Source organism: Amblyomma mixtum, chromosome 3 (assembly GCF_055824585.1).
Source record: "Amblyomma mixtum isolate Tamu chromosome 3, ASM5582458v1, whole genome shotgun sequence".
In the NCBI taxonomy this organism is placed as follows: Eukaryota; Metazoa; Arthropoda; class Arachnida; order Ixodida; family Ixodidae; genus Amblyomma; species Amblyomma mixtum.
The window spans coordinates 59,984,567-60,008,142 of NC_143014.1; the positions used below are offsets into that span (position 1 = coordinate 59,984,567).

A 23,576-nucleotide genomic window follows, 5' to 3' on the forward strand; every position below is an offset into this window, starting at 1 on the left:
AGCCATCACAATACCATTCATCTCACGGCAAACCTCAGCCAGATCCTCTGAAAGTTCCCACACCAGCCCAACACTTAGTGAAAAACGCAGTATTAAAATAATTTAAAGGGCAACTGCAGCACTTTTTTGAGAATTTCGCGATAGTCAATGATTCAAATCTATATAGGCTGTAGGTAAAGCATGCCAAGTGTTTTTGCACTAGCATTTAAAATAGTGACGTAATCGACGATTAAATTTTGCGCCTCTCCTCAATGCACAGGAGGAGTGCAGGGAAATTCAGCGTGACGTCATGGAAGGTATGATTTTAAATTACCGCTGTCGTCAGCCACACCCTGGCCGGACTCGTTGGACACTGCCAAACGAATCTCGGCAGGATTTGCCTTCGGTGGCGTTGGTTTTTTTTCTTCAAAGCAGGCGTTTGTGCTTTGGAAATCTACCGATACCTTCGATGACGTCATTATGCCCCCCCCCCCCCCCCCACTTGTTGTGCGCTGCGAAGAAGCTTGAAGGGCATCGCGATTTTAATGGCGATTACTTCACTATTTCAAGTGCTAGCCCAAAAAGACTTTGCATACTTTACCAGCAAGTTTCACTCATTCGACACTCTTAAGCTGATTGATTTCTAAAACCTATGCAGTTTCCCTTTAATCTGCAGAGAAGTGCATTGCGGCGCATCTGCCGATTCAGAGGCAGAATCCATGCTTTTCGCCAAAAACGAGCCCTTGTCTTCTCGCTTCATCATTTCCGCAGTGAATGAAATGCTCTTCAGGGAACTCTCATAGACGCTGGTGCCAGCTTTCTCAGTAACAACGATACTCTATGGAGCCGACGAAAAGGAATAGGACAAGAGGGAAGACTTTTTCTGTCCTAGAGCAGAAATATTTATGGCTGTTTTCATTGCTTATTCTGAGCGAGCAGAGAAAGCCAAAGTAAATGGACTTAAATTACATGCACAATATAACAGACGATTACGATGATCACAGCAGACGAACAGGGCAACCAAGCATCCTCGATGGCCAAAAAGCTAATGAATGTTGCCGCACGCAGCTTCATAGGACCCCGCTGTGACAGTATGTAGTTCGGCAGGCCCTGGTTTAAGCTTGGCGGATGTAAAAGATGCAAAGCTTTGCCACTTTAAGCGCTGCCGTAGTACATCTACCAATGAGAAGAACAGGAATGCTGGTACAGTACTGGCTAGATGAGACTTCATACGTGGGTTCAGTCTTAATGCGACTCTTCTCGGGCAGACCTTCAAATGTTATGAAAACTTTCATACCAGCATAACTGTAGCATGTCTCAAACTTACCAGGAGGGAAGAGAGGCGCCACCATTAATGCAGACGTTCTCTTGCATGCGAACGTCCATGCCAATGACGAGATGCGAGACAATTACGGCGCCATTTCCTTTCCTCAAAAACAAATTCAGTTCTGCCACAGCGCAAACTGACTCTGCGCTACTGGAGATCAAATCATCGGTTTACAGTTGCAGAATTCGGCAACTTCACCTCATTCCCATGACCCAAGTGCAAAGCAGTGAGAAAGTGCAAAGTGCAAAGTGAGAAAGCAGACACACACAGTGATACGCATTTGTTGACTTTCTCAGTATGCACAGCTTTATGTGTAACCTGACAAAGCATTCATGTTGTCTCTTCAGTACATTCCATTTTTTGTGCTAATGCTGTAGCCACACCCACAGTAGTTCACAATGCTGCATCACTCACCAGATGCAAAAGGGCCTTGACAGAAAGCCTCCCTTTGTCATTCACAAGGTCTTGCTCACACCAATCGCAAAGCAGCAGACAAATGTACCAACAACCGGTGAACCAATTCCTTCAGCACTCAGGCAACCAAAAAGGGGGGCAAGCTAGTGCACTACATGAACTGACTCCTGCCTGGTGAAACAGTGAATGGGCAACCGTATACTATGCCACCGGATAATTCACTCTGAGCCATACTTCTAAGGCATTTTATTTTGGGGTTTGACCTCTCTCCGGTCATCCGTCACCTGGAACTCCAGGTTCTGTTGCACATTTCGATGCACCCTGTGTTCAGTAAGACTGCCCAAGAATGACTCGAACGGAAACCCGGTAGTAGTAAATGCACGAGACCAGCACACCTGCATTGGCTGGTCTACCTGAAAGCAAGATCACCCATAAAGCTGAGCACAGAGAAAAGCATGCCATCGTTTACTGCCAGACATGACAGCAACACACCAGTGAGCCTGAAGACCTTAACTATGCATTGTTTAAAGGTGCACTGAAGAGGAATCTGAACTCGTCTTTTTGCCGCGGGAACTCAATCTACACGTTCTGAGCGTTCTTAGAAACTTCGATTTATTGCCCTGTGTGGCTGATTTTCCTAATTAAATCGAATTAACGCCCGGCTCCCGCCTTTTTTTTTTAATTCTCCCTCGTACGGTGGGGAGTCGACCAACGCGTGGAGTGCCTTGCAGCCAGCTCCGTGGAGGCTTTGCTTTCACTTTATTTTGTTTTTTAGGTTTCCGTGAATAAATAGTTTCATTCGCAGATAATATAGCCGCAAAATAAGCCCGCAGAAATAAAAATACGCGCGGACTATTTGCTTCTACGGACTACTATGTATTACTCCGCTGATGGCAGAGCGGCAAGCCGCCGCAGGACTGGATGAAAGGCACTCCACGCGTTGGTCGACTCCGCCCACCGTACGAGGGAGAATTAAAGAGAAAAGGCGGGAGCCGGACATTAATTCGATTTAATTAGGAAAATCAGCCACACAGGGCAATAAATCGAAGTTTCTAAGAATGCTCGGAACGTGCAGATTGAGTTACCGCGGCAAAAAGACTAGTTCAGATTCCTCTTCAGTGCACCTTTAAGTGAATGAAGTGGCATGCAGAAGTGGGGAGTGCACCTGCTTAAGTGGTGCACATGCTGCATAGAAATCTGACAATGAAATCTCGGCACCACATATACTTGCCGTGCAACACATGCAGCAGAAGAAATGGCACACAAAGCACCTGTTCATGCATTGTTTAAGTGGTGCGCATGCCGCATAGAAATCTGAAAGTGAAACCTTGGCACCACATATACTTGCTGTGCAACACATGCAGCAGAAGAAATGGCACACAAAGCACCTGTTCATGCATTGTTTAAGTGGATGAAGTGGCATGCAGGTGCGGGGAGTGCACCTGCTTAAGTGGTGCACATGCCGCATAGAAATCTGACAGCCAAATCTTGGCACCACACATACTTGCTGTGCAACACATGCAGCAGAAGAAATGGCACACAAAGTACCTGTTCATAGACTTCGTAATGGCTACACTGGCTGCACTACAGAAGAAATGCATGTACTAAGGTGATGTTTGATTAATTCCCGTGACTTCAGAGTTTGGTGTTTATGGTTTATGGGGGTTTAACGTCCCAAAGAGACTCAGGCTATGGGAACAGCTTAGTGATTGGCTTCATAAGTTTTGACCACTTGGGGTTCTTTCATGCACTGACATCGCAAAGTACACGGGCCTCTAGAATTTCGCCTCCATCAGAATTCGACCTCCGTGACGGTATCGAACCCGCGTCTTTCTGGTCAGCAGCCGAGCACCATAACCACTAAGCCACCATGACGGGTGGTGACTAAGAGATCACACCACAAACGGTGCGAGCTGACAAACTGCTATGTCCAAAAAATGCCATATAGTTTGTTTTTTGTAATGTGATTTGTCTCCAACTTCCGGGGAGAAGTTTGCCATTTTCATTGGACAGTGATACCACACAAACCATTGGCTAAAAAGGGGACACACCATTCTGCTGTGTCCCCAAAAAATTGGTTGGGGTTCAACCCGGCTGAACCTAGCTTACAGAGTGGAAGCGCGAAGCGGAGGCAATGGCAGTGTCCACTACCAGCTTCCTCTGTTGTTTACGCCGCTGCTGCCACTCCTTCTCCAGACCGACCTTGTGTTCAGGGTGCCGAGCCGGAATTTTTTTAGGGTTCAGTTCGGGTTCACGCCTTTCGGGTTCGAATGCGGAGCAACATTCCGTTCCGGTTCGAACCGGTTCGGATCACGTCGAACAGGTCCAAACAGGCTCAGGTTATAAAAAATTCTGAACGTACATTTTTTATTCAATCTAATTTTGCTGTTTACTTTTCTTTGTGATATCAGCTTAAAAAACAAAATTGCAAAATTTGCTCAATGCGAGATGTTTTTACTTTACCCACTTTAATTTATTGTCTGCGGCAAAAAGATATGTACGTAAGAGCCGCAAAATCAAATGAACTCAAAATTAGTGTACATCCGCTATGTATACGCAACAATCTATGTGATGAGGTACATAAGCAGAAAAGCTGATTGATTTCGCATCTACTAAACCCTTCAGCTTCAGCAGTTTCAGAGAGCCCGTCGCACGACTAATAGGTCTCTCCTGAAGCTCGCGTTAGTCGGGAATTTCTCCTGTGCAGAGTGCTTGCACGGGTGCCATCAGGACCGCTGCATGCGCCCACCAAGAGCGCAAGCTGCCCTGTACCGGAAGGTATTACAGCCAAGACATCTTGCCGTCACCACAAAAACTTGCCAGTCACCCCTCCCCACGGGGCACACCTGCAGCATGCATCTAGAGAACTTACCAAAAATATTTTATTTGCACCACCAGCTCTACATCGCCTTTGTAACTTGCGTTATATATCTCGACCACCTATAGCTCAGTTTCTTCAAAAACACAGCTAATCGTGGCTTCTCGCTAGTACAGTGTAAAATTAAGAGTTTGGCCTATGCTGATGTCATCGCCATCTCTTGTTCTGATGAAAAGAATATGATAAAAAAAAAGCAGGCCTGAATTGGTTGACAGCACTTTGTGTCTGTAGGGACACAAACTTGCGACACTGTGTTGTGACACTTGCAATTGCTACATTGTGCGAGGAAGAACGTAAATTCGTTACATAGAATTTGTTACTTTTTTGGTGCGCTTTCAAAGGGAGCCTATGCATGGGCAGAATTTCCTGCTACCTTGATAGTCAGCTGAATCTCGTGAACACTTTGTCCACTAATTTGAGTCAAGATTTTTATTTTTAAAAACCAAGAACCACTGCTTCCTGGCTGCTGTGCCTAATAGGTGACTGAATGCTCATCTGTCTTTTATAATAATAAGGGAGTAATTACTCATTGATGTCCACCCAAGCGCAGCCATACGGCTGCAGAGGAAAGCTATACAGCTTTCTCAGAAACCTCGCAGTTAAAAAAAAAATCGTCCTGGTCCGGGGTTCGAACCCGGGACCACCGCATCACCGGAGCAGGCGCTCTACCGCTTTTGGTCATCTGTCTTTTCTGTACATAGTCACGACAGAATTTTGTGCTGATACATTCGGTTTCCTCAATCTTCACTTTTCGTTAGAATACCTGTATGGCTTCTCCAGAAGGCAGCTGACAAAGGTCCTGATCAGTCATTACTTCCTCTACACATATACCTGCAGCCTTACCTAGCCTTTCTAGACACCGATGTATTAAGGCGAGTTCAGGAGATGTACATTATATAAGCGGCAAAAACCTTTCTTAGACTTCAAACGTGGATCTTACGCGTTAGGACGTGCCATCGAGCCAAAGGGACGTTTGTGCCGTGATCAGTGAGTTGCTACATTTGCGAGCAACGAGAAACTATTGAACAACGAAATTATTTGCAATGCTATGTTGGGACACAGCCTACTTCAGCAGTTTGTTCAGCCTCCTGACTGGTTGCCCTTTCTTAACGTGTGCGCCTTCCGGAATATTTATGTGTGGGCGAAGTAAGGGAGTGATGGTGGCGTGAGGCCATATGCAGAGATCGCTGAATTCGACCTAGTCAAATAAGGTACGAGGAGGGCAGGGAGGTTCCGATATTCCATGCAAACACAATAAAAAGAATCTTCAAAGATGGCCGAGTAGCCTTAGGCATCAGTAAACGGAGCTTCTCTGTTGCGCCCGCCGCCACTTGGCTCGATTCCCACTCAGGGTTAGAGTATGGTAGTTGTTTTCTTTACTGAGTTAGCAGTTTAGCCTCCTTTCTCAAAAATACAAAAACTACCGTAGTGTGTGTGCATGCGTGTGCACCTGAGCATGCGTATGTGCACACGCATTCACAATCTGGTGGGAGCACATCTGGGTACTCACCGGTAAAAATATCGACAGACGGTTGCGACTGTCAACAATGCGAAGTTTAAGCGCAACTCTTCCCATGCCACCCAGCATGTGGCGTATTACGCTGCTAGCCCCTCTCGTGGGAGCCATCTTCCAAGTGGCGTTTAATTGGCTCTGCTACTTGGACAACCAGTTATGCCAACTACGACGCGGAACGGAGGAATGGGCGCACAAGAGCTCTGCTCTAAAATGCCCCATGTAACTGCAGCCTATCTACCTGAGGTGGATTGCTCTGAATGCTGCACGTATGCAGTCGCCAAAGCGTTATACGAAAGTACACCAACAGGCATGAAGCCTGTTTCACATTCAAGCAAAAACGTTGGCAAATCCTGCCGCCGCAGCCCAAAAACCTGTTTGAGTCATCGCGGTGGTGAGCGGCGAGGTTTCAACAAGTTGAAAATTCGCTTGCACGTGAACCAGCCTTAAAGGGGCCCAGAAACACAATCTTAGTTAACTGTTTTGCCTGTTGAGTGCATACAGTGAGTTATAATGGTGCTATTAGCGTCGGTAATACCGCGTACATTCCGTTTTTTAATATTTTATTCTCCTCCCAAAAACAACTTCATGGCTCTAATGGTGTCGCCACACAGTGGCGGGTTTTTAGCAGCGGATATGACATCACCTGGCGCGAGCTTGATGACCGGACAAACAGTAAATATACTGCAAACTGTGTGAATAAATAGAGACACATTTTGTCACCTGTCTGCGTTTTATATTAGATCAACAAAAACAATTTGTTTGTCTTAGATAAAAGCCCTGCAAAGCAAGCAAAATAAAAATACACCACCAGGGGCGCTCTGGCATGGAAACAACGCTGCCAGTCTCACAGAGAGCAGGCAACCTTGGAGTACAAACTTCCGCGACGTGCTCTGGCTGGCTGTTTTGATTGGTTGCGCCAGGTGCCGTCATCGGGAGAGCGAAATAGGAGTGGGAATCCCCGCCAAAATCGAGTTGAGGGCAGCGTTTTGTTTGCTTGTATTTTGAAATTTCTTCACTCAATAACTCCCGTTCCTGTGCATCGATTCCTGTAATTCTTTTTAAGTCAGCATCTGTGTGACATAAAGAACCCACCTGAAGTATAGCCGGTATTCCCCCAGGCAGTGTTTCGCAGCCCCTTTAAGCCTCTCATCTCAGACCCAAACAACCAGCATTGAGGGTTCTCTCACAGCTTCTGCCCTCACTGTTCGATTATGTTCTTACGTGACACTTGTGGTAAAAAGAGGACATACTACATCTGCCGCTGTGGACGAAGGTGGCACTGGTGAACATTCTCAAGGTTCAGTTACATTATACAAAAGTACCCCCGAAAGCAGAAGATTGGACAGCCATCGCCGTAGCTCAATTGGTAGAGCACCGGACGCGAAATTGGGAGGTCTTGGGTTTGCATCACACCGGCAGCTTGTGGTTCTTTTTTCTCCTTTCTAATCAATTATCTTTAAAAAGAATTACCTTATTAAGCTTCTATTGATGAACACCTACAAATTATTAAAAAAATACATTCCCTATGCTCCTTGGTTTCGGTGACTGTTGGCTTCCGTCATGTGCGGCAGCGAGAGGCAGATATAAGCCGCCCATCAGAGAATTCAAGATACAGCAGTCCGAGAATACATGACAAAGCTGCCCGCCAGCAAATGGTATTTATTTTTTTTTATAAGTAGAACAATTTCAGTGCATCAGCATAACACGAAATCACTTCATCGCAGTTACGTTTCATTTCAGGCCGTTTATCGCATCCCAGCGAGCACATGTATTTCCCCATTGCCTCTTTGTGATCCTTTTTTTTTTTAAGCATCTCTACCGCTGCTGCAAGCCCTTCTTTCCTTGCTTATTTCCGTTGTGTGCAACAAAGAATGTTGAGATTCTTGCAAAAAAAAAAAAACGCCAATTTAAATTTCTTTATCATGTAACAATAGTATTATGAGTTTAACGCGCTAAAGCAACGCGGAGTCTATCAGGAACGCTGTAGTGTAGGATTCCAGATTAGCGTAGACCAGCTGGGGTTCTTCAGAGTGCACTCGCATCGCACAGCACACGCGCATTTTTGCATTTCACCACCATCAAAATGCGACCATGCCACCTCGATCCCATGACCTTGGCATCAGCAGCCGAGCACCACAGCCCCTGAGCCACTGTATGGGGCCTTCTTCAGTGTACGCTGACTCAGACAAGGAATGCCTCCGAAAGTAAACGTTGCACAACGTGACTGGGTCATTGCGCCTATGCTTCACATATTTATGGTAGATGACACAGATAAAGTGAAACCATTTTCACTCTGTGCTTTACAAGTTAAAGCAGTGCTAACAATTTGATTAAAGCTGTACGTAAGCAATTGAAAGGGGGATACTATTAAACCCAAGACTTCACATCAATCTGGCGTAAAATACTTTATAATTATCAATGGCACATTGCAAAAGCGCCAATTAGCTTTCGTTCTAAACACAAGGCTTCCTTCAGTTTTGTTGTCGAACTGGATGCCATTTTCGCACTGCCTAGCGCAGACAGCTTTCGGTGGGTAAATCTACGCGCTGGCACAACATTTTGACTGAAAAAAAAAAAAAAGTATGCTGTGTTGCAAAATATGTGCGGCTGAACCAAGTACCGAACCAGTTCGGAACGGCTCCTTTGAATCATTCCAGTTCGGGTTCAGTTTGAAGATGGCGAAAGAAATTTGGGTTCGGTTCGGTTCAGGACAAAAATACGGGTTAAGGTTCGGTTCCAGTTCGAGACCCTGCTTGCGTTCTTCGGTTTCTGCTTTAATCTTAGCATGTTTCCTCGCTCTATCCTTCACCAACGTGCCCTGTCGACGTTCTTGATCATAAGAATCTCATCAGATTCGATCAGCCATCTACAATACACAGCCAAAGCACTGGTTCCAGCATGCGACTTGTCCATGGCTACCTGTGAACGTCAAGCAAAGCTTCGTGCTTTTTATTATCTTATCAGACAAACGGCGAGTCACGTGGTTCAGCCCAACTGCGAGGTAAGCGTGTTATCACGTTGTTCAACGCAGTTGTGAAGGCAAGCGAACGCCGCCGGCGCCGCAGCTGTGCCAAGGCACGGCAAGCTTAATGGTACGGCATCACAGCCACATCCTCGCTCCACCACTTGAATGCCATTCTTCGGAACAACATGACCTTAGGATTTTGCATGGGAGAAGTAAAGCTTCTGCTCTAAAAATGCCGTACAGTTAGTTTTTGCAATGTAGTTTGTCTCCAACTTCCTGGCTCACCATTTTCATTGGGAACACCAGTGATACCATAACAACCATTGGCTAAAAATGGGGACACATAGCCGATGGCACTTTGCAGAACACTGGGTGCGAACTTGCCAGATGCGGAAACACCCCCCCCCAAAAAAAAAAAACGCTGTCAAGCCCCACATAAAAAAAATAAGCTAAATGCGGGGAGAGCGAACTGGCCGTGCTGGCCAGCAAGCAATCCCCGTTGCCACCGCTGCAGCACAACTGGAAGTTGAGTCACCACGCCACTCCTCAAAGGCTTGCATGGTGCGTGGTAACCCTCGCTTGGGGAGGGATTCATCGTCACATGAATGCTGCTTTAGGTGCACCGAGCGCCCACACATGTAGTGGCCCCAGACAAGGATGCATTTTCCTTCAACTAAGAAGTTCCTGTAAAAGCTGTACAGCTTATGTAGCCACATGACAGCAATTGGGTGGATGCTAATGACTAATTACTCCCTTACTTCAAACCCACTCCACATCTTGGGGGGGATTCCTCTAAACCACATTTGACTAGTGCTGGGTAATGCAAACAGTGTCACTTTTGAGGCTAATAACAACTTCGGTGAACAAAAAGGGGACAGAACAAGACGTACTATCAGCAACAAATTAAACACTTTCACACCTGTTGCATAAATACAGAACTTCAGCGATAGCTAGCATAAGCATCAATATTGAATAATTTCTGCCTTCTTCACCTCTTCCTTCACAGTACATGGTGCAGTCCTGGTATCACCCCCCATAAGACTGCTACCAAACCTTTCCTTGCAACCACTTATGTACCTTACACAGATATGCTTTCTCTGACTTCCACTGAGTGAGGACATGCATGTCTCGAGCTTTGCTATGAATTGCTGTGGTGGCATAAACGCCAATTTTTGCCAGTGGACTGTGGGAACACAGAATTACAGATGTCATCAGGCAGTGTCCCGAGCGCATGTTCCCTGTGTTCAACTTTCTGCATGTTTGCGGGCTTTCACCTCCTGTGTCCGAAAGGTGTTTCAAAAGCATTCTGGCATCTCATGACCATGCATCCACTTGATGATGAGGAAGGTTGCATGAGGTGTGAGGAACAGGCTGTGTGCATGGAGTGGCCACGTGATTGCAGGTGAATGCGCACCGCACCCAATGACGACAAAGGTAGCGCAAGGCACGTGTGTGTGGCCGCATACTCCCCTCCCCCTTAGCTTTGGCTGCGCTTGCCTTTTGCCTACGCTTTGCCTACAATACCATATTCACACTGTCAATCAAGTTATAAAAAAATTTGCAGAATGTAACCCCTACAGCCTTCATAGATTACAAAAGTATATGATACACTCAAACGAAATCTTGCTTCCTGCAATGCTTACTGCGCACACAACACTCAACACTCACTTTTTTCCTCATTCCTGGCTTAACTATCAATGCAAGTTTGCATTGCAAGTTTGGCCACGAGGTGCTAAGCAATAAACCACCGCAGTAGAACTGTAAGCAGCCTGCCGCTGTTGCCACGTCCATAAACGGTTAAAAAAAACTGGATGGGATAGTTTAACTCCCCCGTAAGGGTACGATGCAATAGCATTAATGGGTTAATGCCCGTATATGCGGAATTGGTCATTCTCTAATTTGCATTCAGACTACTAGCAGTCCTCACAACACTCCTGGCAAAGGGGTGCAAGTGTTAAATGATGCGCTTGTGCGACCCAGGTTGCGCTTCCCGAGCAACTTTTCATGACCAATCATTAGTTTAACTGGCACTTGCCATGGTGGGCAGTTTGCTCACAATCTGGTGGACATGTGATGACACCGTTAAGTCATGTGACCTAGGATGACAGGACCAGGTCACATGACCGGCCAATTTTTCTAATATAGCAGGTTGTGTGAGGTCACGCAGAAAGTTGTACCCCAGGTTGGCCACAGAGTGGCCACCTTGGGTGGATAGGGTGGCCACCTAGGCCAACCTAACAGGCTGATTTTTCACTTGGAACGCCAACGCGGAAGCGGTTGCCGATGATGCTGGATTCTCTGCAGGACGGGAGCTTCAATGCTGTTACATAAAAATCGAACGTCCGAACTTAATAGAGTCCGAATATCGACCGTAAATATGTACATGTTCCTATGAGGTTCGCGACTGTTACTCAAAAAGTCCGAATTATTGTAGTCTGAAAAATCGGTCGGCTACTGTATTTGCACACCCCCACTACTGACCCCTACAGGGTGCTAATGCCCGAGAGCCTGCATTGCTGAAGTTGCAGCGAACAGCTTCACACAGGCTGAACGGGCTAAACACAAATTAGCAATGCTTACACTCTTGTTCCTCAGCAGTGCTCACAACATGCTTTTCTTACTATTTCGATCGTACGAGAGGCATTTATAAAGTTGGTATTATTGCCAAGGAGGAACAGAGATTAAGCATTGAGACTCAGGTGGGAATTTAATCTTACTCTACATATTCCCCACCCAAGGCCATGCACTTTTGCCACCGATGCATGAGCTGCCGTAGACCATCACTGTAGAACTCATTTTGAGATCTCAGGAAAGGCCCCACTTGAGCTTCCTTCCGCAAGTTGTTTTGCATTGCTGTCAGCAACCGCGGCATGCAGCAACCTTTGACATGTACAGGTTATTGTGAAGCGCTCACGTTAACCCACTGCACTATTTGTTTCAACAGATATCCTGCAGTCAGCCAGCAATATGCTCCATTTCATACATGGCAGGCAACGCAGCGGAGGCTGCGCAAGTGTGCAGGCAAAACCATATTACTTCGCGACGTATCATTCGTTCCTCTCGAAACCTCAGTGAGTGTTTGAATGAAAAGAAAGAGCGGTATAAAACAAAGAGCTAGCATTGGGAGTAATGGCTGAAGCTGTGAGGCGCTCAGCGTTAGGGTCCTGTGGCTATAATTTTCCCTAAGTGTGCAGTACTTTTTAGGTGTGAATTGACACTGAGCGATTCACTCTACCAGCCATGTAATCATACCACAACATGTCGTTCTTACATCTCGAAGTCTCGATGGGTCGCGGGACGAAAATGGAGCAAGAAGTAAAACAAAGTGGAGGAGGCTGCGAGTCATGGCACTTGAGATTTGTTGAAACGAACATGCTAGCGTTCCCTTCGTTCGTATGGCGAATTAATTTTTTCGGGCGCAGACTTAGCCTGCACGAATAGGTGTGCTAGCTTTGGCAGCACTGACTGATATGTGTGAAACAGAGTATAGAGCCTCCATTGCAAGTGGCGGTCCACCATCGAGCAATACTTCGTTCTTAGTCATCCAGGCTTGTTCGACTGCACTGAAATCGTCTGCACCATTTCACAACAGTGCCATAAGTTTGGCCATTGTCACCATGCAATGCCACCAGCTCGACATGAATCTCCTTGAGCCCCACCGCGGTGGCTCAGTGGTTACGGCGCTCGGCTGCTGGCCCGAAAGACGCAGGTTTGATCCCGGCTGCGGCGGCTGAATTTCTATGGAGGCCAAATTCCAGAGGCCCGTGTACTGTGCGATGTCAGTGCATGTTAAAGAACCCCAGGTGGTCGAAATTTCCGGAGCCCTCCACTATGGCGTCCCTCATAGTTTGAGTCACTTAGGGACGTTAAACCCCAACCAACCAACCAACCATGCATCTCCTTGACACTGCCCTCTCTCCAAATGCAGAAAGTGGATTGCTGCTCACGCTTCAACTTCCCCGACAAAACGCTGCCATTTTTGTTTTGATGCCCAAGCAGTTTTCCGTACAACTGTACGCAGTAAATGCTCATGAATTCGGACTTCCAAGGACCGGAAAAAATGTTTCAATTATCAAATGACTCTGAAAAAACTCATAAACTGCTTGCATCACGGCAATTTACTGTAAAACCTCGTTAATTCAACCCTCGTTAATCCGGAAAATCCGGACAGCCCATCCGGTCCCGTCAACCACATATGGTTTTCTATGGCGTAAAACTCCTGTTAATTTGGACAAATTTGGCTGTCCTTCGGTTAATTCGGACAGGCGGTGGAGCTTGCATGTGTACAGGGAGGCCATGAGCGCAGCGGAGGTGAGATGATGATGATAGCGAGAGCGGCGATGGTGTTAAACCGAAATGTAGAGGCGCCATCCGCATCGCTGTAGACATCAGCCAAGAAGGCAGAGGATGGGTTTTCTTGTTATTTTTTTTAATTTTTTGTTGTTGTTGCCCGGCCGCGCCGCTGCGTCTCGCCATTTTTTTTTCCTTTGAGTATGCGCTGTGGAGCGAGGTGTGTGCGTGCTGGAGGTGGTGTGTGGACAGCGCTTTTCTCCGCTACAATCTCGATAACGCTGCATTTTTCGGCTCCTGCGATGGCGACCGAGGCCCCAGCGAAGCGGCCGAAGTATGTGGCGAAGGACTTGGCACAGAAAGTCGAAATATTGAAGGCTGTCACGGAGGGAATTCCGCGACAAGCCATCACGGCAAGATTTAGTGTGAAGAGGAGCACGCTGAGCTCGTACGTCAAGAATGAAGCTCAAATTTTGCAAGCTTACGATGGGCAGCAGTTCTCAGACAAGCGGAAGAGACTCCGAATGGCAGCACATCCGAAGCTGGAAGAAGCACTGCTTCGATGGATTGCGGACGCGTGAAACTCGCAGCTGCCGTTGAGCGGACCCCTCATCTGTGCACAAGCAGAAAAATACGCCCTAATGATGGACATTGGAGGTTTCAGTGCATCAGAAGGGTGGTTTGACCGCTTCAAGAAGAGGCATAATTTGGTCTTCCGCAGTGTCTGTGGCGAGAAAGGTGCTGTGGATAAAAAAAAGCGTGGAGAACGATTGAAGGAGTGAGCTTCTGAGGCGCCTCGCTGCTTATGAGCCCTGCAACGAATTTAATGCCGATGAGACGGCACTGTTCTACAAGGCCCTGCCAGATAAGACACTCGCTTTTAAAGGAGACCCTTGCGTCGGCGGCAAGCGAAGTAAGGACAGAGTGACAGTTTTGCTTGCTGCAAATATGACCGGCACGGAGCGGCTGCCGCTGCTGGTTATTGGAAAATCACAGAAACCGCGGTGCTTTAAGAATATAAAACACCTGTGGACTACCGATCCAACAAAAAGGCTTGGATGACATCTGAAATAAGTCAAGCCTGGCTACGCCAACTAGACCACAGCTTTTGTGCAAAAAAATGCAAGGTACTGCTTGTAATCGACAATTGTAGTGCACACAACATGTCAGGGCTGGAGAACATCGAGCTGCTCTTTCTGCCTCCTAACGCCACAGATTCCCTCCAACCCTTGGACCAGGGAATAATTCAATATGTAAAGACCCGGTACCGCAAGCAGGTGCTTGAACGCATGTTGTTGTGTTTGGAAGCAGGCAGACAGTACGATATCACGCTTCTCAGCGCAGTGCATATATTAGTGCACGTGTGGCGCAATACACCACCTGCAGTAATTGCAAACTGCTTTAAACACAGTGGTTTCACTCAGAGCATCGACTCCATCGATGTGGATGAACAGGATGGCAACCGCGAGGAAGAGGGCGACTACAAAAGCATTCTGCCACCGAACGTTGAGCTGTGCGATTATGTCACTATCGACAGCAACGTTGCCGTTGCCAGCCATCTCACCAACAGTGAAATCGTGGAAGAAGCCTTAGGGAGTGAGCAGCAGAGTTCAGAAGATGACAACGCGCATGATGAACTGCCGCAACACATTGTGACGGAGGCTGTTGAGGCCCTGAGTGTTCTAGAAGACATATGTGCAGGTTCTGCAGACAGCGTGTGCGCACTGCGTCATTTGGCAGAAGTGCGCAAAGTCGTAGTAGCGATGCAAGTTTCCCGCACAAGGCAGTCAACGATAACAGATTTTTTCAAAAAATAAAGGTATGTTGATGTGGGGCACTTTGTTGTGTTTTTTTCTGGTCCTCTCGATAATTCGACATTCGGAAGATTGCGAGCCGCAATGCCTACTGTGCGGTGGCTGCCACCCCCTGGGGCACAACCGCTGCAGAAGCATGTACCGGTCCCCGCACATTCTAAAAGTCCGACAAGCAGAGAAAGAAGCCATCCTGGCTCAAAACAAGCAGCAAGAGCCAACGCAAACCCGAGGCAGATCGAGAGGAAGAGGCGACGCCGCGAGTACAACAGGCCGTGCGAGAGACTCCAGCGCATCCGCCACCAGAGATGAGCCCAGATCCAGGAGCAAGAGCAGGGGGCCGTCACAACCACCGCCACCCAAGGAAGACAAGAAACACTGGCCGAAGCCCGGAGAGACGCCGGCCGGACAAACAAAGATGAAGGAAGAAGCCAACGCGAGCAAGAGCAGGGGGCCGCCTCAATCACCGCCACCCAAGGACGACAAGAAACACTGGCCGAAGCCCGGGGAGACGCCGGCCGGACAAGCAACGACGAAGGAAGAAGCCAACGCGGGCGGTAAGTTGGTTAGCTTCGCTAGCGGGGTCTCACAAGAAAAAAACTCGGAACTTTCCGTACTACAACAGACTCAAGCCGAGCATAGCAAAGAAATCAGAATAATTAAAGAAGACATCAAAGAGATTAAAGAAACCCTAAAATCCCTAGTTGAGGTAGTTAAAGAGTTAAAAGAGGCGAAAGCTATACCTGCACCGGCACCTCCGATGCTCAGGCCGCCCGTCATACGGGGCCCCGGTGGGGCAAGCAAAAGCAATTGTGGCGGAGACAGTGACGACTCAGATGAAATGAACATCGATCAGGCTAGACCCGCGAAACGTAAATCAGAGGACACTAGTGTAATTGGACAAGCCAGAAAGCACGTGGCATTTAGAAATTTGGTCAAGGATGAAATCATAGACTTCGAATTGAACCTAAACAAGAAACTCGAGGCGAGATTTGCAGTGCTAGAAACGATGCTTCAAGCCCTTTGCAACGCATCGGGTGTACAATATCAGAATCATAATGAATCCCAAAACGTCTAAGATTTGGCAATGGAATTGCCAGTCGTTGTCAATGAAGCGATGGCTGTTGCAACAGTATGTAGCTAGCCAGAACACACAGCCTTTGGCAATGCCTCTGCAGGAAACGCGAGGTGTATGGAAGCTTTCGGGGTACAAAAGCTACGATAGCGGGAAGGGAAGTAAAACCCAGGTCGTGACGTACGTCAAAAGCAACGTCGCCGTAGTCCAGCACGAAGTAGGCAACAGGGAGACCGAAACGGTCTTTGTGGAGATCCTGACCGGCAAAAAGAACAGAGGCAGCATATTTCTACTCAATGTGTACAGCTCCCCGAGGCGCACGAAGGAGCGATTAGCCTGGCAGGTAAGAACCCGCTAATAATAGCCGGCGATTTTAATGCCAGATATCGAGAATGGGGTTACATGACCAGCAGCCCGAAGGGCCAAACGCTGTTGGAAGACATCAATGAGTCAAACCTCTACATCACTAACGACATCACATGCCCGACAAGGGTGGGCAACAGTGTGTCAGTGGACACAAACCCGGACTTGACTCTCTGCCATAGAACTGGCATAGTCAAGTGGACGAACAAGCATCAGGATCTCGGTAGCGACCACTACGTGCTAGAGGTAGAACTAAGCAGGAAAGTGAGCGTTAAGCCCGCTGTGTATCGGAAGGAAACCCAGGTGGATTGGGATAAATTCAGACAGATTAGAGAACGGGAAGAAATTGGGGATATTGAGTGCATTCAAAATTGGGCCACCCAATTAATTAAACATGTAAACGAAGCCACCGAAGAAATTAAAGGCGAAGCTCTCCCTAAGACGATGGATAGCAGGCTATTCGGCATGTTCAAAAAGAAAGAAGAGCTAACGAAGAAACTCAAAAAGCAAAAATGGAATCGAAATCTCAGGAGAGAGATAGCCAGACACAACGTCGAAATAGAAAAATACGCTCGGAAACTCGAGTCGCAGCGTTGGGATAACAAATGTGACGAGATGGAGGCCACCATGAATGGGGCAAAGACCTGGCAACTGCTCAGGTTCCTGATAGAATACAGTAAGTACAAAACGGCTGCCAACATAGAACAGGTCAAGGCGAGGTATAACTTTAAAGGTACGGACAAACAGTTCATCGAGAAGCTCAAGTCCATGTACGTAGCTCCCCCCGCCACAGCGCATTACAGAGATTGCAACGGACCGGCGAACAGCGAGCTTGACGCACCCATAACAGTGGCAGAAGTCAGAGCGGAGCTGCACGGCCTAAAGAGACGATCGGCCCCCGGGCCGGACCTCGTTAATAACAAGATGCTCGGAAATCTGGACGACGAATCGATCAGAGCCCTAACCAGATACCTAAATCAGGTGTGGGAGAGTGGCCAAGTACCCCAAGAGTGGAAGAGGGCTAAGATCACCAGAATCCACAAGCAGGGAAAACCACCGGGCTTAGAGAATCTCCGCCCAATATCACTAACCTCCTGCGTAGGCAAACTACTAGAGAAAGTCATTCAGAGGAGGCTAACCACATACACCGAAGAGAATGATGCGTGGCCGGCTGAATTGGTCGGATTCAGGCACGGCCTCTGTACGCAAGATACCATGCTCAGACTACATAACGATGTAGTCAGCGACTTCAGGAAAAAAAATACGATAGCCATTCTAGGCTTAGATCTCAAGAAAGCTTTCGACGTCAGCCACGACGCCATTCTCGACGGGCTCGCTGAGCTAGGAGTAGGCGAAAGAACCTACAACTACATTAGATCATTCCTGCGAGACAGGACGGCGATCATCAGCTTTCAGGGCTTAACATCGGAAGAGTTCCCGCTGGGCAATAGAGGCACTCCGCGGGGGCTGTGCTCTCACCCTTCCTTTTTAACATCGTAATGAGGAAGCTCCCCCGTAAGCTTGGGCATCTAGATGACTTAAAACTAAGCATCTACGCGGATGATGTGATCGTCTGGATCTGCAAAGAGAACGACTCGTACATCACATCCAGGCTCCAAGAGGCAGCAGATATAATCAGCAAACACGCAGAGGACGTAGGTCTATGCTGTTCGCCAGAAAAATCGGAGCTCTTGGTAATGACCAGCAGTAGCGGGAAGATAACTCCAGATATCAAAATTAAAGTCAACGGGAACGAGGTCCCGAAAGTAGATGAAATTAGAATATTCGGTATGATTATCAACCGCAGGGTAGTAACAAAAGCCTCATTAAGAAATTAAAGGACCAGGCGGAGCTCGTAGTCAGAGTTTTTAAGAAGACGTCCAACAGAAGGAGTGGCCTCACGGAGGCTAGTAGACTCAGACTCGTACAAGCTTTTGTCACGAGCAGAATCTGCTACGCGACTCCATTCCTAAATATCAACAAGAGCAAAGAACGGGAAATAAACACCATAATTAAGAGATGCACGAAGTGCGCTCTAGGGCTCCCCATAACTACTTCTAATGACATTCTAGAGAAAATGGGGTTGCATAATGAGTGGAAAGAGCTGGCTGAGGCGGTCAAGATATCCCAGAGAGAGCGACTCGCAGGAACGACGGCAGGTAGACAAATCCTCGACTGGGTAAACCTACTAGCGCCCGGGGAAGGCGAAAGTGTCAGCGAAAGCATAGATCCAGAAATCAGAAAGCATCTATAATACCGAAGAACATGCACCCCGTACACGACGAGGGGAGGAGGAAAAGCAGAGCTAAGCACCTCGCTAACAAATTGGACAAACTCCCACCGGGATCGGTCGCCTACACCGATGCAGCGATCGGGAAAGAAGGCGACGTAACCTCAGTCGCCCTATTAGACACCGGGATCGCCACAGGAATTGAAAGAAACCGAGATCTACCGCCGGTAGAGGCGAAGGAGATTGCAATAGCCATTGCCATTGCACGACCAGGCGTGAAACACGTCGTCAGCGATAGCAAAGCGGCGGTTAGGAATTTTAGCAAGGGTAGAGTCAGCAATCGTGCTGCCAAAATTCTGAACAAGTCGTCTCTCGCCGAAAGCGTAACTATAATCTGGACCCCAGCACACGCCGGTCTCGCCGGCAACGAGGCTGCCCACATGCTTGCCCGCGCCTCATTACCTCGGGGTGCTGCGGACGCCTCCACAACATCATCTAAAAGCAAAGAAAGTATTGGTACGTTTAGGGATGTAACCGAAAATCTAAAAAAAGACCGCAGGATATATCCGCCACCGGATAGATCCCTGAGTAAAAAGGAGTCGTACGACTGGAGAAGACTCCAAGCTCGAAATTTCTCCTCGCCCCTGTGGAGGAGTTGGACGGGTGCCAGAGGGCGGAAGAGGGACGGTGCAGAAACCGAAATTTGTAAATTTTGCGGCCACGTGGCAACATTAGATCACATAATTTGGAGATGCGTTCGTGCCCCAGGGCACAACGCGATTAAAACTAGCGATGAATGGGAGACCACGCTGAGAAGCTCCGACGAAAAAAAACAGCGCTTCGCCGTCCGCCGGCGGCCGAGGCTGAAGACCTCTTCTCCTAGACGGGATCGGATGTCCTCCGGCCGCGGTGCGACAGACTGCCTCCCCGGACGCCTGCGTGCGGACCAGGAGGTGGCTGCCGCGCCATATTCGGCGGAAATAAATGTTCTTCCTCCTCCTCCTCCTTGACATTCGGTTAATTCGGACATTTCTTCTGGTCCCGCGAAATCCGAATTAACAGGGTTTTACTGTATTGAAAGACTTGGCAAAGAATGCCTGCTTTTGAGATAAGAATGGAGTGACAATAACTATTTCTCACGTTTCTACCAATGCTTTACTGTGTGCATACTGTCGGGAGCATCGAAACAACACTGCTACAAAATCGTAAGAGCCTGCCCAGCATCCTACATGGTGCAACGCAATGGAGCTCCACTGCCACTATGTCACACCCACGATAAACAGCACTGTTGCATGAGATGAGGCTTCACCGCACTAATCGCGAACAACACGTAATGAGCACGTAGTTTCCGAACACCGGAAGAACAGGACCATGCGGATGGAAGTAAATGCTTCGCGGAGCTGAAGTGGGAAGAAAAAAAAAGAGAGAGGGGGAAGAAAACACCTGCAAGGATCAAATCAGTCTCCCAAACACCAATTGGCTGGGTGATGCTGGCTGCTTGAGCTGCAAACAATGCCAGCTGGTGCAAAGCTCAGAAAAGCGAAACCGAAACTAAGCAGCTGCAGTGTTCTCCAAGACGGGGACCTCAGTTCATCGCCACACCTGCTGTTACACACAGTTGTCAGAGGTGTGCGGCAATCCTTCAGTAAGGAATTCAGGTTCCGAGTGCAGCTATCCTCACGATCTCTTACCATGCCAGTCATACCTAGACGCGTCTTCTCTTTGGGTGCCCGCTTGAATTAATCGATGCGAGACTTGCAGCTTCCAAATAAGTAAGCGCATGACGCCATAGACTAACAAAGGCATCAGCTGGGACCAAGCCGGCAGTTCGACTTAACCGGATTGCAGAATGAAGGGGGTCGAATTAACGAGCTTTTGCTGTAAAACACAATTTTTTTAATCAACTAAAACTTGAGGGACGTACACTTATTTTGATGTTGCGTACACCTCTTACAAATTTATGGTGCCAATAATGCGAATTCATATATGCTCATCAGAATGCTGTTACACAAGAAAGTCGCAAGCCAATTGTGGCTGGCGTGGGATGCATGTGACTAGGTGCAGTGACCAGAATCTGCCTGGAGTTTCGCTCATATCTTTTTAAGTTGAAATATTTCCTTGGCTTATTAAACCCCTGTTCTCGGTAAAACAAATACCCCTGTCACACTAGCAAATTTAATGTCATTCGAGCCTAATGACATGTTCTTCGGTCTCTTTCGGTGCTACACGGAAAAAAATAGTACAACTGAAATACGTCAGCGAGCATAAAAGATGTTTGAATTATTGTTGTGCAGTGTTTCAAAAGCGCGTGAGAACATTTGTGTGCAGAATTATAAGCTTAAAATATTATTTCCGCCCATTCTGCACCCTTTTAGCCATCAAAAGCCAAGCCAAGTGCAAAGTCAACCACAAATCCGATAAATGTAAACAAACAAAATGGCTGACATAGTGCGCGGCATGGAGGAAAAAAAACTAGGAGAGAGTGCGCTCAGCCTCTGCAAGCCATCCTCCTCTGACGCCGCTGCCGAGGGCCCTTTTGAGCACTGACTCTTGGGAAATAGGCCCTCCTCCACAGTTACTAGACTGCCAACCAGCGGTGTTTTTTAGTGAACGTCCGTGCTCCGATGTAGCGCAGAAGCGCAGCGCCAGTGTTGCAGCTTTGGCGGAATGCGTACCGAGCTCGCGAGGTTGTCTGAAGGCTCCGCGTCTCAACACTTCTGTTGATTACACTCGAGTTTTTGGGTGCACTGTAGAAAACTCCAGGTAAACTTTTCATCAAACGGCGCGGCCGCGACCTCGTCACTGTTCAACTGTGGTTCATGAAGAGAATGGAGAGGAATTCCTTTCGTCGTTATACACACATACGGAGCGTTTATTTCAGCGCATGCTATAAGCAGAGAACTCAAGAGTAGGCGAAGAAACGAGCCTCTAAAAAAGGGCGCAGCGGCTTCCAGAGCGCTCACGGCGGACGGACGTGTTGAACGAGCGCTCCGGCGCGCTGCGCAAGATCCTATTTCTCGGGCAGGCGGACTTCGGCCCGCCCATGGGCCCGCCGTTCTCCGCTATTCTCAAGGCACAAGTCGCGCCGAATACGCTAGCGCACATACGCGGTTCCGACGTGAAATGCAGCAGTGAAGTATTTCTCTCTCTCGCTGTCGAGAGAGAGTGCCGGCGGCTTTACGTCTGCCCCTGCGCGGGGTCTCCCGGCCACTGCGCACAATCACTTACAAAAAGCAAAACATAGCCGCGCGCACGTAGCGTCCTGTCCCGGACTAATCGCGCGCGCGGCACACTGCACTAGCGGCCGGGGTGGGGCGCCCGGCCGCGTATACCGTCCGAGGTAGCACCCACGGAGCGTTCGTGTCACGCGTGCACTACCTGGCGAAGAGCGAGCGGGAAGTCAAGCCCGCCTGCTCGATGAACGCACAGAGGCTCACCATTATTCTGTCACGGGTGCGCGCACTGCCGCGCGGCCACAGGAGCTCTTCGAGATTGTCCGGGATGTTTCCCAGCGCCCTGCAGGCCGCGAGAATCTCGCGACGCGGCACTGCAGAAGCGGCACAGCGAAGGAGCATGTGCTCCAATGTCTCCACTGCGCCGCAGTCAGCGCACGCGTCGCTCGGGGACGGTGGCCGCTGCGGCGAGCGAGCAGTTTGCGCTCACCACGTAGCCGTCAGTGAACATAAGCAGATGATCGTGCAGTTGCTCGTACAGCGAGAGAGCGAAACCGAAACCGAAATCCGGCTAAGAGCTACCACTGCCTTGTCACGTGAGGGCCTATTTCCCATGATTCTTTCCATTATATTTTTTATGACTAGGCTTCAAGATTGTGACGTCATGCTCCCTCCTAGTTTTTCTTCCTCCATGGTGCGCGGACACTCGCGGAGCATGGAAATGACGTCCAAAAGGTGAACTACTCAGTTACGTCTTTAAGTACTTTCGAGCTTAACGATTATGGCACGCCAACCAGCAAGAAACACGCAACCCAAAATGACCGACGGTCGCGGGAAAGAACCTGCTTCACGTTTGGCCGCTGCTGTTGGTTGCTACCGAGACCGAGAGTAAGAGCTATCCACAACAGCCTCTAGTGTGAACAGATTAACACCAACATTAATGTTTTTTAGCAGAACTAAATAAATACAGTTTCTAAGTTTGGCGGTGTGCACATTATTTTTTCGCGTCGCTTGTTTCCGCTGCGTATCTGGTGTCCAGAGTAGGCATTCGGTTCGAGATCGAAGGCGAATGAGTTCCCCTAACTCATTCCATGGCGAATGTCATTCGAACCTACTGACATTACATGTTCCTGTGTAGCAGCCGAGAATTACATTAAATTTGCTAGTGTGACAGGCATAACATATTTGCTCTCAATTCAGCTAGACATTACATTTCCCTTTAATATCCCCTTGAGAGAGCTGAAATTGACTGAATTAAAGACAAGACTTCTGAGCTGCAGTGACTATTATTCCGATGATGATTGTGAATTTTTATGACGTAAGGGCATCTGTGGCCAAAGAGCGCCACGGCACAACGTGTTTTCATCTCCTTAAGGTGGGGTCAACGACCCATTTCCCAAGCATTTCACCCTAAAGAAGCCGAGCACCAGGCCAGGGGAAAGCTTGTACCTACTGTATTACCAGAGGGTACCCGGCAGCACTGGGGATTGAACCCCGCACCTCCTGCATGCAAGGTGGGTGCTCAAACCTCTAGGCCACCGCTGCGGTGACTGTA

At 48.3% G+C, this 23,576-nt stretch overlaps 1 protein-coding gene and 1 long non-coding RNA gene across 2 annotated transcripts in view; both read right to left on the reverse strand.

Annotated features, from left to right (window-relative positions):
- Positions 1 to 23,576, reverse strand: part of LOC149350359 (uncharacterized) — an 82,315-nt gene that overhangs the window by 53,910 nt on the left and 4,829 nt on the right. The gene's annotated exons all lie outside the window — the stretch shown is intronic.
- LOC149350360 (uncharacterized) lies at positions 1,952 to 23,573 on the reverse strand. The gene is made up of 2 exons (XR_016290352.1): positions 23,471 to 23,573; positions 1,952 to 2,129 (listed from the first exon to the last, which is right to left on the reverse strand). It is a non-coding gene; the product is annotated as an uncharacterized LOC149350360 (long non-coding RNA).